Consider the following 14,648-nt stretch of genomic DNA (forward strand, 5'->3'; position numbering starts at 1 on the left):
GGGGGTGAGAAACAATAAACAAACAGAAACTAACTTCCCCACAAAAGATCTACCTTCCCTACAAATCAAAATAAAAGAAAGAAAACATATAACCATATACCCTATATCTCCTTATCTGCCCAATAAACAGGAGAAAAGTAATGGCCTGGTGGCATACAAAAAAAAACAAAAACAAGGCACTCACCCCCTACGACTTCCCAAAACAGTTAAGAAGTTACAAACATGGTCAGCAGGACATTGATGTTCTAGAAGTAAGGCTCACACTATATCAAGGGTAGCTAACAGCACTCTGTTGGAGCAGAAATCACAATCTGTCGCACCACATATTCACCAGCTAACACAGTATCAAAACAAATAGTCATGAGCAATCAATCAAAAAGGCAGAGAGCTCCCTCAAGTGGAATACTGGGAAATGTATAGTCCGGGTCTCTTCTCCGGTCCAGCCACCAACAGCCTTGCATTATGTCCAGGACCAATCCTAAATGAGGAAAAGGAGACAACAACAACAGAACCAACATATAACACATCATGTCATAGACGTAACACAAGGGAAGCCGTTCCGTTGAGAGAACATACAGGATTACCCATCTCATGTATGAGCACCTAGTCCAGTACAGGGGGAGACAACACAGGTACTGGACCCGGCAACTAACTCTTCCACTGAGTCTGAACGGCACATTGTTCTGGATGAGCTCGACCAGAGTCCACCAGATGGGGAACTAACTGGAAGAAGATAAGGCGCATGTATCCTAGCCAGAGGAATGATGCCACAAGCGAGACACAGAGCCAGTCCTCCAGCAAATTACCTTGTCATACCCAACACACGGGAGGAAACCAGTTCCACCCTGTAGATTATAGAATCTCACCCAACCCGCAGCTCTGCAGATGCTTGCTAGAGTGGCACCATGTGCCAACGCCACAGAAGAGGCAATACTCCGAGTATAGTGAGCTCTTACCCTCAGGGGGCATGGCTCGCCTCACACTCTTGATGGATGTGAGCGCGACCAGGAGTCTACAAGATCTTAAGCACAAAGGAGGCTCTCCGTGGACCAGCAAGAACCACAGATGGAACCCAAGAGGGCATGAGGTGCGACCTAGGGGCATTTACACTACTCGCACCTCCCCTGATGATCTGGTCACGCTTTACCAAAGATCTTCCGTCCACTGCATCATGATGTGCCGGAATAGCAGCAACATACACTTTCAAGGTGGAGGGGGACAGCTTCTGCTCCAACTTATCTTGCAGGAAGGAAAGCACAGTGCTGACCGGGCATCTCCGGGAGTCCTCCTGATGAAAAGAACACCATTTAACGAACAGACTCCACTTCAGAGCAAAAGTCTGCCTAGTAGAGGGTGCTCTAGTTCATGCAGGTTTGTTTACGCATTAAACTCGTGGCCACAAGAAAAATATGTTGTTCCCTCAACACAGGATCTCGAAGCCACAACTTCACATTGCATGGTCACGACATAAGGATGTCTTTACCTCGACAAAATGATCTTGTGGCAATGACATTTTATCACATTCCCACGAGTTAATATGTCTTGGCCATACATTATACAAACCCAATTCCAAAAAGTTGGGACACTGTACAAATTGTGAGTAAAAAAGGAATGGAATAATTTACAAATCTCATAAACTTATAATTTATTCACAATATAATATAGATAGCATATAAAATGTTGAAAGTGAGACATTTTGAAATGTCATGCCAAATATTGGCTCATTTTGGATTTCATGAGAGCTACACATTCCAAAAAAGTTGGGACAGGTAGCAATAAGAGGCCGGAAAAGTTAAATGTACATATAAGGAACAGCTGGAGGACCAATTTGCAACTTATTAGGTCAATTGGCAACATGATTGGGTATAAAAAGAGCTTCTCAGAGTGGCAGTGTCTCTCAGAAGTCAAAGATGGGCAGAGGATCACCAATTCCCCCAATGCTGCGGCGAAAAATAGTGGAGCAATATCAGAAAGGAGTTTCTCAGAGAAAAATTGCAAAGAGTTTGAAGTTATCATCATCTACAGTGCATAATATCATCCAAAGATTCAGAGAATCTGGAACAATCTCTGTGCGTAAGGGTCAAGGCCGGAAAACCATACTGGATGCCCGTGATCTTCGGGCCCTTAGACAGCACTGCATCACATACAGGAATGCTACTGTAATGGAAATCACAACATGGGCTCAGGAATACTTCCAGAAAACATTGTCGGTGAACACAATCCACCGTGCCATTCGCCGTTGCCGGCTAAAACTCTATAGGTCAAAAAAGAAGCCATATCTAAACATGATCCAGAAGCGCAGGAGTTTTCTCTGGGCCAAGGCTCATTTAAAATGAACTGTGGAAAAGTGTTCTGTGGTCAGACGAATCAAAATTTGAAGTCCAATTTGTACAGTGTCCCAACTTTTTTGGAATCGGGTTTGTATATATATATATATATATATTATAACAACGCCAATATTACAAAATATAACATTTACAAAGTGTTTAAATCACTTGTTTTTCTAAAGAATCACTGTCCAACAGCGACACCAGCAGGTAAAGTTACAGTGGGAGTCCGCATCTCTCTCGCTTCCCTTGAGCCCATTGAGTTTTAACAGACACCATAAAGCATGCAGTGGGTTTGGTTGGGAGGGTAAATGAGAATGAATAGGGGAAACAATGCCTCCATCGTGATATGATTGGATCTGACTGGTTATGTTAGTCTGTGATTGGTTCATGTGATAAATCCCGCCTCTTGTGTTCATGCGCATTCCGCTTTCGTGAATCAGTCTGAATGAACAAAATGGCATTAATGGGAAGACTCATTTTAAAAAGTATATAAACAACTCACATACTTAGATATAACCACTTTGTTACGTCAAAATAAGACTTAAAATGGCCTGAAAACATGATCTGTGGGAGTTTTTAGTGAGCAATCAGCTTATTCAAATTTAAAGTAAATGTCTGTGTCTGTGACCAATATTCACCGAGCTTTGATGACTGATGAACCGAATAATTCCTAAACAGTTAAAAGTTAACTATTAAAAAGAATAGCTAAACATAAGTTCACAAATAAAATATATTGTTTAAATTGTTACTGCCTTGAGTTATTATTTTGAAATAAATATAAAATGCTTAAAACACTAACTTGATTAGATTCATACTTGGCTTTAAATAAACAGAATATTTATTACATTGTTAATGTAAAAATATATATTTTTTTCTTTTTTGTGGTAATGTAAGTAATTTGTATTTAATGAAGAAAATGTGATTGGGACAGGAATTTACATATACAATAATACATATACAATAATAAATAAATACAAATATTCAATATAATATAATGCCACAAATCACTATTCTCCAGAGACAAAATTAGATCAATTCATGTAAAAACTGTTTTGAATGACTAGTTTTACTATATCTCACAAATGTTGATATTTAGGTAATAGTATAAAAAGAAGAAGAAGAAGAAGTGTTTTGCATTTGTGAAACATATTTTGTGGAAGTATTATTTTATGCTTGCATGAATTGGTTTTTGTGAACATGAATTTTTGTTCATCAAATTTGTTTAACATTATATTATATAACATTACATAATAAAACATTATATCTTATTGTTATTTCTTTATTTCTTTTTGACTGGCCATCATGCCTTACAAGAACAGGAATGTGCCAACCCAAACGTACTGAAATTATTATAATCATAACATAAAATAGTTATTTATTATCTATGTTTTAACGCAATTTAATATCTGTGTTGTTGTTTCTTTTCTTATTTCTTTAACCATTACCTTCAGAATTTATTATGAATCTTAATGTATTAGATATCCATACATCAGTGTTTTTTTTTTTTTTTTACATTTAATGACTGATCCTAATATACCAACATTTGATTCATATCACCACATGGAGGCGCCAACAGTGACACGCATGCTATCAGAAAGTGCTGCAACATTATTTCTGTTAACACTGATTCTATAAATATAAGATACAATATCTTGTTTCAGCATGTTCAGAACAGATATAAGGACCGGGACTAATTGTTGTGTGCATAAAAATAATTCAGCTTTAAAAAAAAAAAAAGAATGAAAAGTTAAACGGACTCAGTGGCTCAGGGCTGAAGAACGAACGCTCCACAATCCACACTCAAGCACGAGCACTGAGGGCTAATGAATCGGTTCGTTCGGGCGGTCTGTTTAAATAAACCGATTCACTGAATCGTTTGACAAAGAGTTGCTAGAAGTAATTCAACGTGTCATATTGCAGTACAAGTTTTAATCAAGCACAACTGTTAATCACTTTGTGTTATTGTCTTAACGAATCCAGCGTCTTATAGTGTTACTCAACTGTCGAGTCATTCACAAATGCTGCGCGAATCGGTTCGACCAAATCACTGGGAAAAAAACGGTTCAAAAGATCATTCGTTTGCGAATCGGACACCAATACTGTAAACTGCATTCCTATTAGGAGTAATATGGTAGTGTGTGCCTATCTGAACAAAGCTCTGTAACCGCATGTGTGATGAGACTGAACTCTCCATCTATCTGATTCCTGAATCACTCGCTTCACTTTCCTGAGGGAGCGCAGCAGAGCAGTCCAGTTCTCCTGCAGGTGCGGGGGAAAGAGCTGATGGGATGGAAGTTCTCTATGGATGTCCAAACTAACAGCTCGAGCAGATGATATATGACCATCAGCAGAAATAACTTTGGCGACTTCTGACAAACTGCATGGTTATACTGACTGACATCGCCTCGATATTTACTGTTCATCTCAGTTCATCTCGCTTCAGTTCCTCTGCCGTTCTGCTCATATTAAAGCACATCTTCATGAAGTGCATCTGATTTAAACTTGAGGAAATACATCGCAAACATCATCTGTTCATCTAACGTGCGAAGGTGAAGGCACTCAGCATCATCCAGTAAGTTGACTGAATGAAATAATGGATCGACTATATTGTATATTGATTCATAATTATATTTTGTTAATCTGGCGAGTTAGCACAACTGTTAAATGCATGTCTGAAGATTTACAGTATGAGCTACTTGATAAAAACTGGTAAGGGAAGGCTTGACCATCATAAAAGTCACCATGGTAACCACCAAAAGATGGTACTTGTATGGATTTATTGTTGCACTGTAAAAATTCAGTCACAGTGAATCATATTTTTGACAATATATTTTGCCTTATATATTTACTTTGTTATTCAGTGGTGGTTAGGTTTTAGCTACCTCAGAGGTAAAAAAAAACAAAACAAACAAACAAATAAAGTAAATGTTAATTAAAAATAAAATATCATCAAAAAACATTCTGAAGCTACTTACAATCATTGAAGGAACAAAAGGCCTACATTTATAGTATCACGGATACTATGGCAAATTGTATAAGGGTAAATATAACTCGAATGGTTTCATGTGCTCTCATTAGTTAAAGTTGATCACAGCATGGACTGCATCAGTGACACACATTTGGTGATATTCAGTGTTTTTCTGCACTACGGAAGGGAATTTTTGATCATTTGTTTCTGTATTTTAGGGATGTAACGGTATGAACATTTCTTATCACGATCATAGTGACCAAAATTATCACGGTTATCAGTATTATCACGGTATTGTTCAAATGTGCTGGAGATGTTTAAAAAGTACCAACACATAAATCACTTTTTTTGTTTGCATAATCAGTAAAACAATAACATTACCAATGATGTTCGGATTTTAAATGGCAACTTGACTCACAACAGTTGAGTTAATAGCATGTTGAAATATCTAATGTAAATGTTCAAAAAAAGCTTTGAAAAAGTTTCATAAGGCAAACCTCACATTTCAGGCTTTAAATAAAGAAAAGGGTTAATTCAAAATGATAATTGATTAATAAATGATTATATGTATTTTATCTGCGCCATAAATAATTCTAGATAACTTATCTGAATTGTTTAAATGTGTAGAATCCACATAAGCTTGTTTTTCATCAACCGGTCAAAATTGACAGCAGGGCATGCAAATTCGGTCCGTTTTTGGCCAGACAGAAACTACACACAGGCTGAATGTAAATATAAGTCTCTGTAAATCCGCTCGCTGACAGCAGGTGGCGCTTATGGAAAAGCTGAATTAGAGCTGTTTCCCATAACTTTCGTGGACAAAGCAGTATCGCGATTAAGAACACTTCCTTTAGGTATTACATGGAGCGAAGATGAAAACAAAATGCTATCGAATCGTTTCTGAAGACAGTCAGAACCTTCAGAGGTACATTCATATAATTCATTCATTCATATATGCATTTGTATAATTCCCTTAGCACTCTTTTAAAACCTCCCAGCTTTTCCGCCCTGTTTTCACGCAAAACGAAACTACTCTGCGTGCTGTGCGCATGTGAGACTGTTACTTAAAACTGTGCTGCATGCTGGACAGTATTTATTTATCGCGAGTTGTTCAAATTGCGGTAATCTAATACGGTCTTAATGATAATTAAAAGATGAAACGGTAATACTAACCGTGGGGAATTTTATCATGATTTATCATCAAACCGGTAATCGTTACATCCCTACTTTCTTTATATATTTGTTCGTTCTTATAGCTTTTTACCCATGTTTAATTTCTCTGTTGCTGATATCTAGGAGGATGGTTAAAGGTAATGGATGAAGCTTTATAGATGAAGATTTGGAAAGATTTTCAATTTCAATCACAAATTTCAATCAATAATATCTTATAAATGTTGGGTTTATGTAAAACGTGTGGGCCTTTTTGAATCTTGTGTGAATGAGGGTATTTCTCCTGACACACACACACACGCACACGCACACACACACACACACACTCACGCACACGCACACACACACTCACGCACACTCACACACACACACACACACACACGCACACGCACACACACATTCACGCACACACACACACACTTGCACACACGCACACACACACACTTGCACACACGCACACACACACACTCACTCACACACACACACACACACACACACGCACACACACACACTCACTCACACACACACACACACACACACACACACACGCACACTCACGCACACACTCACACACACACGCACACACACTCATGCGCGCACACGCACACACACACGCACACACACTCACGCGCGCACACACACACACTAACTCACACACACACTAACTCACACACACTCACGCACACGCACACACCCACACACACATACTCACTCACGTGCACACACACACACAAACACACTCACGCACACACTCACACACACGCACTCACTCACGTGCACACACACACACACACACACACACACACACACACACACACACACACACACACACACTGCAGTGTGCATACTTTACTCTTTAGTAGGGCTGGGCGGTATATCGAGTTTGTACAATACAGGCCAAATCAATGTATTTTGTGTAAAAGATATGGTATGAGGCAATACCGTTTATATGAATATACAGTGCTTTGATACGAGTGCATCTGAAAAATAGCATAGGGAGTGAGCTACTGCGGGACAGTGCATAATTCAAATTTGTCCTAAACATGAGACATGCTTTATATTAAGGGCTTTAAAATAACTGTAGTCTACAGCGGTTGTCCCATCAGATGCGCTGACAGATAAAAGCCCTGCTGACAGAGAGGCTGCCTGCACTGTTTAATGTGTGAGATAACTTACATTTCACAGCTATGTAATGTTTTTATTATTATTATTAGCTCTAAAAAGGGGAATATTTATGGATCATGATGATCGGGTAGCAGGTGGATCATAATAGCTAGATGGCAGGTGGATCAGGATTGTCAGATGGCAGGTGGATCAGGATTGTCAGATGGCAGGTGGATCCTAATTTTCCTCAGCCTTCAGATCCTCAGCGGGAATGTTAACCTTGGTCAGGTTCAGCATTGTCTCTGCCTGGTGTGTGTGTGTTAGTTTGGCCATTTACAACTCTTTGGGAATGTGTTTGAAATCAGATTGGGGGAGATGATAGTGGGGGCTGGTTTGAATCTTCTTGATGGTGAAGAACCATCTGGCAATTTAAAACCCCTATACAAACATAACATCTCTGACCAGAACTGTAATTTATATGCAAATGTCAAAAGGCTAAAAGGGGTCTCTTAAGCCATAAACGTCCAACGCTCATGCATGATTCTACGCAGACGCTACAGCTATATTCTCCATCTGTAACTGTTAGAAAGCATATGAAATATCTATATGCGAGTCTCCGATAAACTCCACAGACTTAAGTGAACGAGTGCAGCCGCGCGCCAAACGGACAGAGCGCAATGGAATTGGAGCACAATAATTCTGACTAAAATATACATTTTGCTAAAATATTTGTAGTTGGACAATGAATGTGCCATATGTAGAATTTTAAACCTACAAGAGCGATTCCACAGTTTGTGTCCACAAGGGGTGTAATGAACAATATAGATCGAATAATACCCAGTTGTTGTCATTTTTTTATTTTTAGTTCACTAATTTGTTTAAGATATATCCTGCTTTTCACACAGCTGTACCCCAGGTTTTCTCAGGATGTTAACCTGAGGACAATGGCTTTCTCCATGAAGATTGATTTTGCAGGCTATTGTCCTTGCAATTAGGCCTAAACTGTGGAATCGCCCACAAGTAAGTGTATTTTCATGATCACACTAAATGTAAAGTGAATTAGTCTGTGCTTTTGTTTTTATTTATTTTCATTTTTATGTATTTCATTTAATGTGATTTTAAACTTTTTTTGCACATACTGTAATATATAGCATAGCCTACATATTACATTCATTGCATTTGTTTTCATAGCCTTTAATAACAATTGTAACAATTGGACAACATTGGGCAGGATGTGAAATAATTGTTTTTATTTTTTAATTTTGAATCCAAATAGAAAAAAACGAGATATATTCCGTATATCAGAATTCCATCAAAAAATACCAAGATATTATATTTTTGGCTGTATAGCCCAGCCTTACCCTTTAGCTTGAATTAGTTGTTTAGAATAGTGGCTCTGGATTTCAGTATTTTATGCCTGACTCACATTCTGAAAGCAATCTCTGGCCTATTGACCATTTGATGCAGTATAGATCTATTTCTATGTTCATTTACAGTTGATAAACTTAAATCAAGCAGAGGTCTTGGAGTTTGAACTGTTCTTCCTCCTCAAACCATCTATGCTCGATGCATAGCACAGAAAGTGTGACTCCATCACTGAGTTTATCCCACTGCACAATCTTGAGTTTTAATTAGCACTGACAGAATATTGTACATGATGCTAAAGACTGAAGTGAGAGCAGTGCTAATGGATTGTTCTCTAATGTACAGTAGCAGTGCTTGATTATTTAGCCTGCACATGCATGCTGTATCAGTAACACGTTCTTTAGCCTGTAGCTGTTGTAATTTCTCTTTAATTGCACTCTTGTTTATTGACACTAAATCACATGAGGTTAAGATTTTTTTTACTAAAGTCTGATCTTTTCTAATATTCTTTTACAATTATTAAGAATATATATATATATATATATATATATATATATATATATATATATATATATATAGATTCAAGTATAGTTTGCAGTCAACACAGTAGGTATGAAAACTCTATTTTTGTAGTCTTTATCAAATCAAAGTTCTGTGTTAGGATGTGCGGCACATTTTCACTATTAACAAACCTTCAAAATGGTGTATGATTTGTTGGAATCGACCAAAGAACGAGAGCTCGACAGAGTCATCAAAGTACATTTTCAGAAGAATAGAGTTAAAGTTTTCTGAAGGCTCCAAAGCAAAATCACAGAGTTGCATATTTTCCTCCAGTTCTTTTCTTAATAATAATTACTATATTAATAATCACAATATAGCTATTTTTTTATTTTATCATTATTAAAAATTAGAACAAAGATGCAAATAAACAGTCGAACAAACGTAATATAAAAAAAGAAACAAAAGTAAATAGTGCATTACTTTTTTCATCTCACATCTGAACAAAAGCATTTAAGAAAACAGATAATCAAATGTAAAATCCCTTTAGTGTGTTCATTAGAAATAAACTGATTATTGAAACTACAAAAGCAGTTTAATCACGAGCAGCGAGTGATTCCCTCTTTTATTTTATTGTTAGATTATCATTAATGAGACAGACGGCCTCTATATAGAGAGCTACTGTAATGCACGGATCTAATATAATGTCACACATCAGATGTTTTTCCCCAACAGTTCACTCAATTAACATATAACAGATTATGTTTGCGTGAATACTTAAATACTGTAATTCTATGCAAATGTGTATATTTATCGGAATTGCACGCCTTTATGATGACATCCAGCGTGAGAAACGAGCGGACAAAAGGTACTCCTCTCAGAAACCGTACAAACTAAGGTAATTAAACATCTAAAATTATTATTTGGAGCATTGGGATCGCTGGACGAGGGCTTAATGAACTCATTTTTGTGAAAACCTCAAAATTGACATTTTTCACTTTTTTTTTTACCTGTAGCTCAAAATTAGCCCGTGTGCATTCACACTCGTCTTGCCAGCACGGGTCATATGCCTATAAATATTTATTATGGAGGTGAATCCAGCGTTCTGCACCACATGAAGCTCAAGATGGGCAAAAGCGTGAGTGAAATGAACCCTCTGCATTTGCAGGAGAGCATCTTCACACGTTCTGCATGCAACAGTGCTGTGAAACTCTGGCTAAATGAAAACAGATGACAGTGCCAATCCCCACGTGCCTCTGCCACCACCGTTTATCACTGTCAGCTCCCTTGGCCTCTCAGAGGAAAAAGTGCTCTCACGTTTGCTGTGGAAGAAATTCAAATCTGCTGTCTTCAGTGGAGGCCTTTGTATCTCGCAGCCAGGACGAAACACCAAGTGCAAATGAGTTTCCACAAGCTGAGTTTTATTATTGTGTAAACTGGTGACAATTCACATGCATTTCTCGAGCTGATATTTCAAATGAAGGTGTCATTAAGCTGTCATCATTTTAGCTAGGAGACTCCTGCTAGAGCTGCAGAACTCATCGTGGACTGCAGAAAGAGTTGTTTGTGTAAAGATCAATCACCAAGAGCTGGTGTATTTCCACATGCTCTGTCTGTACGAGCCCAGCTCTCCACTCAACATAATAGCTGCAACCCGAGGTTGAATAGATTTATTTGAAAGAATTTTGCAAGCGGACATTTATAATTAAATTTCACAAGTGCAAATCCAGTCTTGATGGATGCTCGTCCACCCAGTGTATGGCCATGATCAAATAGACTGAAAAGACAAGGCTACTTAGCATTTAAATGGCCTGTGCAGTGTTAGAAGAAGCCAGCGAGAGGCGTATAAATATCGAGAGGAAGTCTCTTTTATGAATGTGAGACGATGTGAGCAGATAAAGAAGGTCAGACGGCACAGCGTAGTGTCACAAATAAAGTCATGCTGTTGAATAACTACAAAATATTCTTGAAAATTAGAAATTTGGAAATGCACATCCTATTAAGTTAGGGATACTATAAGTACAAGTAATAGCCTGTACTAATGTGTGTGTATATGTATATATACAGTGGGTACGGAAAGTATTCAGACCCCCTTAAAGTTTTCACTCTTTGTTATATTGCAGCCATTTGCTAAAATCATTTAAGTTAATTTTTTTTCCTTATTAATGTACACACAGCACCCCATATTGACAGAAAAACACAGAATTGTTGACATTTTTGCAGATTTATTAAAAAAGAAAAACTGAAATATCACATGGTCCTAAGTATTCAGACCCTTTGCTCAGTATTTAGTAGAAGCACCCTTTTGATCTAATACAGCCATGAGTCTTTTTGTGATTTTAGCAAATGGCTGCAATATAACAAAGAGTGAAAAATTTAAGGGGGTCTGAATACTTTCCGTACCCACTGTATATATATATATATATATATATATATATATATACTTTAATACTTTTAAAAAATCGTCAAAGAACAAAATGAATACTTCAATATTTTCATTTTGCATTTAAAAATATTTTCATGTAGCATTTAAAAAATAAATAGTTCAATAATCAATAACTTACAGCTTTTTAGCTTTTATTACTATTAACTGTTATTCAACTATTATTATTAAAGGTCACCTTCTTTTTGGACCATTAAACTGTGTCCTAATCAGACATGACACAATAAAGTAACAAATGATACAATGTGTCTCCTTCTGTGTTAATAGAGTTTTTTCTTCTTTTTTCTAGCAAACTAACTTATTGATTGCTTATTAGTTGATCTTGTCACTTTGTGTCCCATGAGCATCACTCTGACTCATTTTGTAATATGTTTGTTGGTTTATTTATTTTATTTATTTAAATTATTATTTTAATTTTGAGGAAGACGAGGAGGCATTGCCTCACTTTGGAGAGAATACCCCACTCTGATCCATATGTGCATATATGTATTATCGATAAACATAATGAATGCATGAGACACATGCTACTGTAGCTCCAAATGGGATAGTCAGAATAAGCTTTTCTCCATAGACTTCCATTGTAAGTGCATAACTGTCAACACTTTTCTCACAATTTTCAATCTGAACAGTGCAGATCCAATTATAATAATAAATAATTTACTTACATTAATATGTAAATGGTCACATAGATGCCACTTTTGTTTTTTGCTCTTCATAAGAGCACTTGAAAACAGGCAGTGGCAGTACAGCACTGTTTTGACATGCTCAAGTCATATAAAACACAAACTGATTTCATTTCATAAGTGAATCAGTGAACATTGGGCTGTGAATCCATGCAGACCTCATGTAGTAAATAAGGACATCACATAGTAAAATTGTGGCGCCCCAACTGCTCTTCTTTGTGCCGCCACCTTATTCTGACATTTAATGGCAAATCAACAACAACAATGCATTTCCACCACCTATTGGACTGGAGTGTGAAACCCTGGACAGTGCACAGGACAGTAATGGCTGCTGTCACAATTTTACTGTACAGTTACTGTACATATTGGCTTGTTTGTCGCCAAATTCAATTGGAGTATAACATCATCAGGCAGACACAGAAAACAAACAGGCAACTGACAGATCGTCTCAGTCACTATTTACTGACATTGTATTGAATTTAGCAAACCGGATATTCATGAAATGATCTTTTGGTGTTCTACAAAAGAAAAAAGTGACATGTGGGTGAGTAAATGATGAATGCGGGAACTATTCCTTTCTTTGAGATAAGCATGTTACTTGGCAGGATTTAACAAGTTGTCAGACGGAGGCTGCAAATCGCAGGCGTCTTATAGTCCTGCACACGGTTCTCACCTCCCCCTAAACATCAACCAAGCAAAAATATGAGAATAGCCAAAAGCGTCTGTGTGTAGCATGTGAATGTTCACGTTTCCATGCGCAGTCTTTTCATCTCTCATTTTCTCTTGGATGAACAGACACAGTAACAGAGGAAACACTGTGGAGCAGCAGCCGTATTAGCTGTAGGGCTGTGCAAATAGTCAAATGTGATTTTCATGCGCATCTCGTCAGTAAAGCCGGTTCTGTGATTAGTAGTAAATCTCCAGTATGTGCTTTCAGATGGAGCGGCATTTACTACACAGAGCCGTAGTTCACTGACAAGCTACACAAAATCGTGTTCAAAATCGCATTCAGTTATTTGCACAGCCCTAATTAGCTGTCAATCATTTTACACACCTTACAGCTCATTTGCTTCTGTTATGAGGTAGAATTAGTGCTTCTGAGGATTGCTGATTAGAGAAGCCTTTAGTAATTTTGTGTACACCAGAATCTCATCGCCTTATCTGAGATCCATCAGTGAACCTCTGTGGGAAGTTCATGTAGATTCCCTTTAAGCTGTAGTGATCTTCACACAAAACACCACATTATGTGGTGAGAGTCAGATGATCACAAGCTCCCTTTACCTCAGTGCACCGCTAATAAATTCACCTTAAAGGTGACATATTATGCCCCTTTTTACAATATGTAATATAAGTCTCTGGTGTCCCCAGAATGTGTCTGTGAAGTTTCAGCTCAAAATACTCCACAGATCATGTATTATATAATTTTGAAAATGCCTAGTTTGAGTGGAAGCAGAAACATGCTGATTTTCGGGCCTGTGTCTTTAAATTCAAATGAGCTGCTGCTCCCCGCCCCCTTTTCTAGAATAGTGCTGCGCCTTTACAGCTCGTATCTGCTAAAAAAAAATCTGTTTTGGTTCTGATTATCATGTTTATCGCGCTGAAATCATACGTTTTAAACCATATGAGTTTAAACTTAAGATATAAGTTTTTCTCACCTTAAAGGTGACATATTATGCCCCTTTTTACAATATGTAATATAAGTCTCTGGTGTCCCCAGAATGTGTCTGTGAAGTTTCAGCTCAAAATACTCCACAGATCATGTATTATATAATTTTGAAAATGCCTAGTTTGAGTGGAAGCAGAAACATGCTGATTTTCGGGCCTGTGTCTTTAAATTCAAATTCATTTTCCAGCAGGACACCCTTTTCTAGAATAGTGCTGCGCCTTTACACCGCTTGTACCTGCTAAAAACATCTGTTTTGGTTCTGATTATCATGTTTATCGCGCTGAAATCATACGTTTTAAACCATATGAGTTTAAACTTAAGATATAAGTTTTTCTGAGCGCACATCCGAAGCACATGAACAGAAAGCGGCTGTCACAGCATGTGAGTACTAAACTAAGTTCTCATTCACACAAGTTTACGT

The 14,648-nt window shown here is 37.5% G+C and overlaps 1 protein-coding gene across 1 annotated transcript in view; it reads left to right on the forward strand.

Annotated features, from left to right (window-relative positions):
* The first annotated feature begins 4,590 nt into the window (after positions 1-4,590).
* The window catches only part of il1rapl2 (interleukin 1 receptor accessory protein-like 2), a 267,837-nt gene continuing 257,779 nt past the window's right edge, over positions 4,591-14,648 (forward strand). The window contains exon 1 of the mRNA XM_016281153.1: positions 4,591-4,902. The gene's annotated coding sequence lies outside the window, so the exon portion shown is untranslated. The remainder of the gene's footprint in view (positions 4,903-14,648) is intronic.

Source organism: Sinocyclocheilus grahami, unplaced genomic scaffold (assembly GCF_001515645.1).
Source record: "Sinocyclocheilus grahami isolate Dianchi unplaced genomic scaffold, SAMN03320097.WGS_v1.1 scaffold147.1, whole genome shotgun sequence".
Classification (NCBI taxonomy): Eukaryota; Metazoa; Chordata; class Actinopteri; order Cypriniformes; family Cyprinidae; genus Sinocyclocheilus; species Sinocyclocheilus grahami.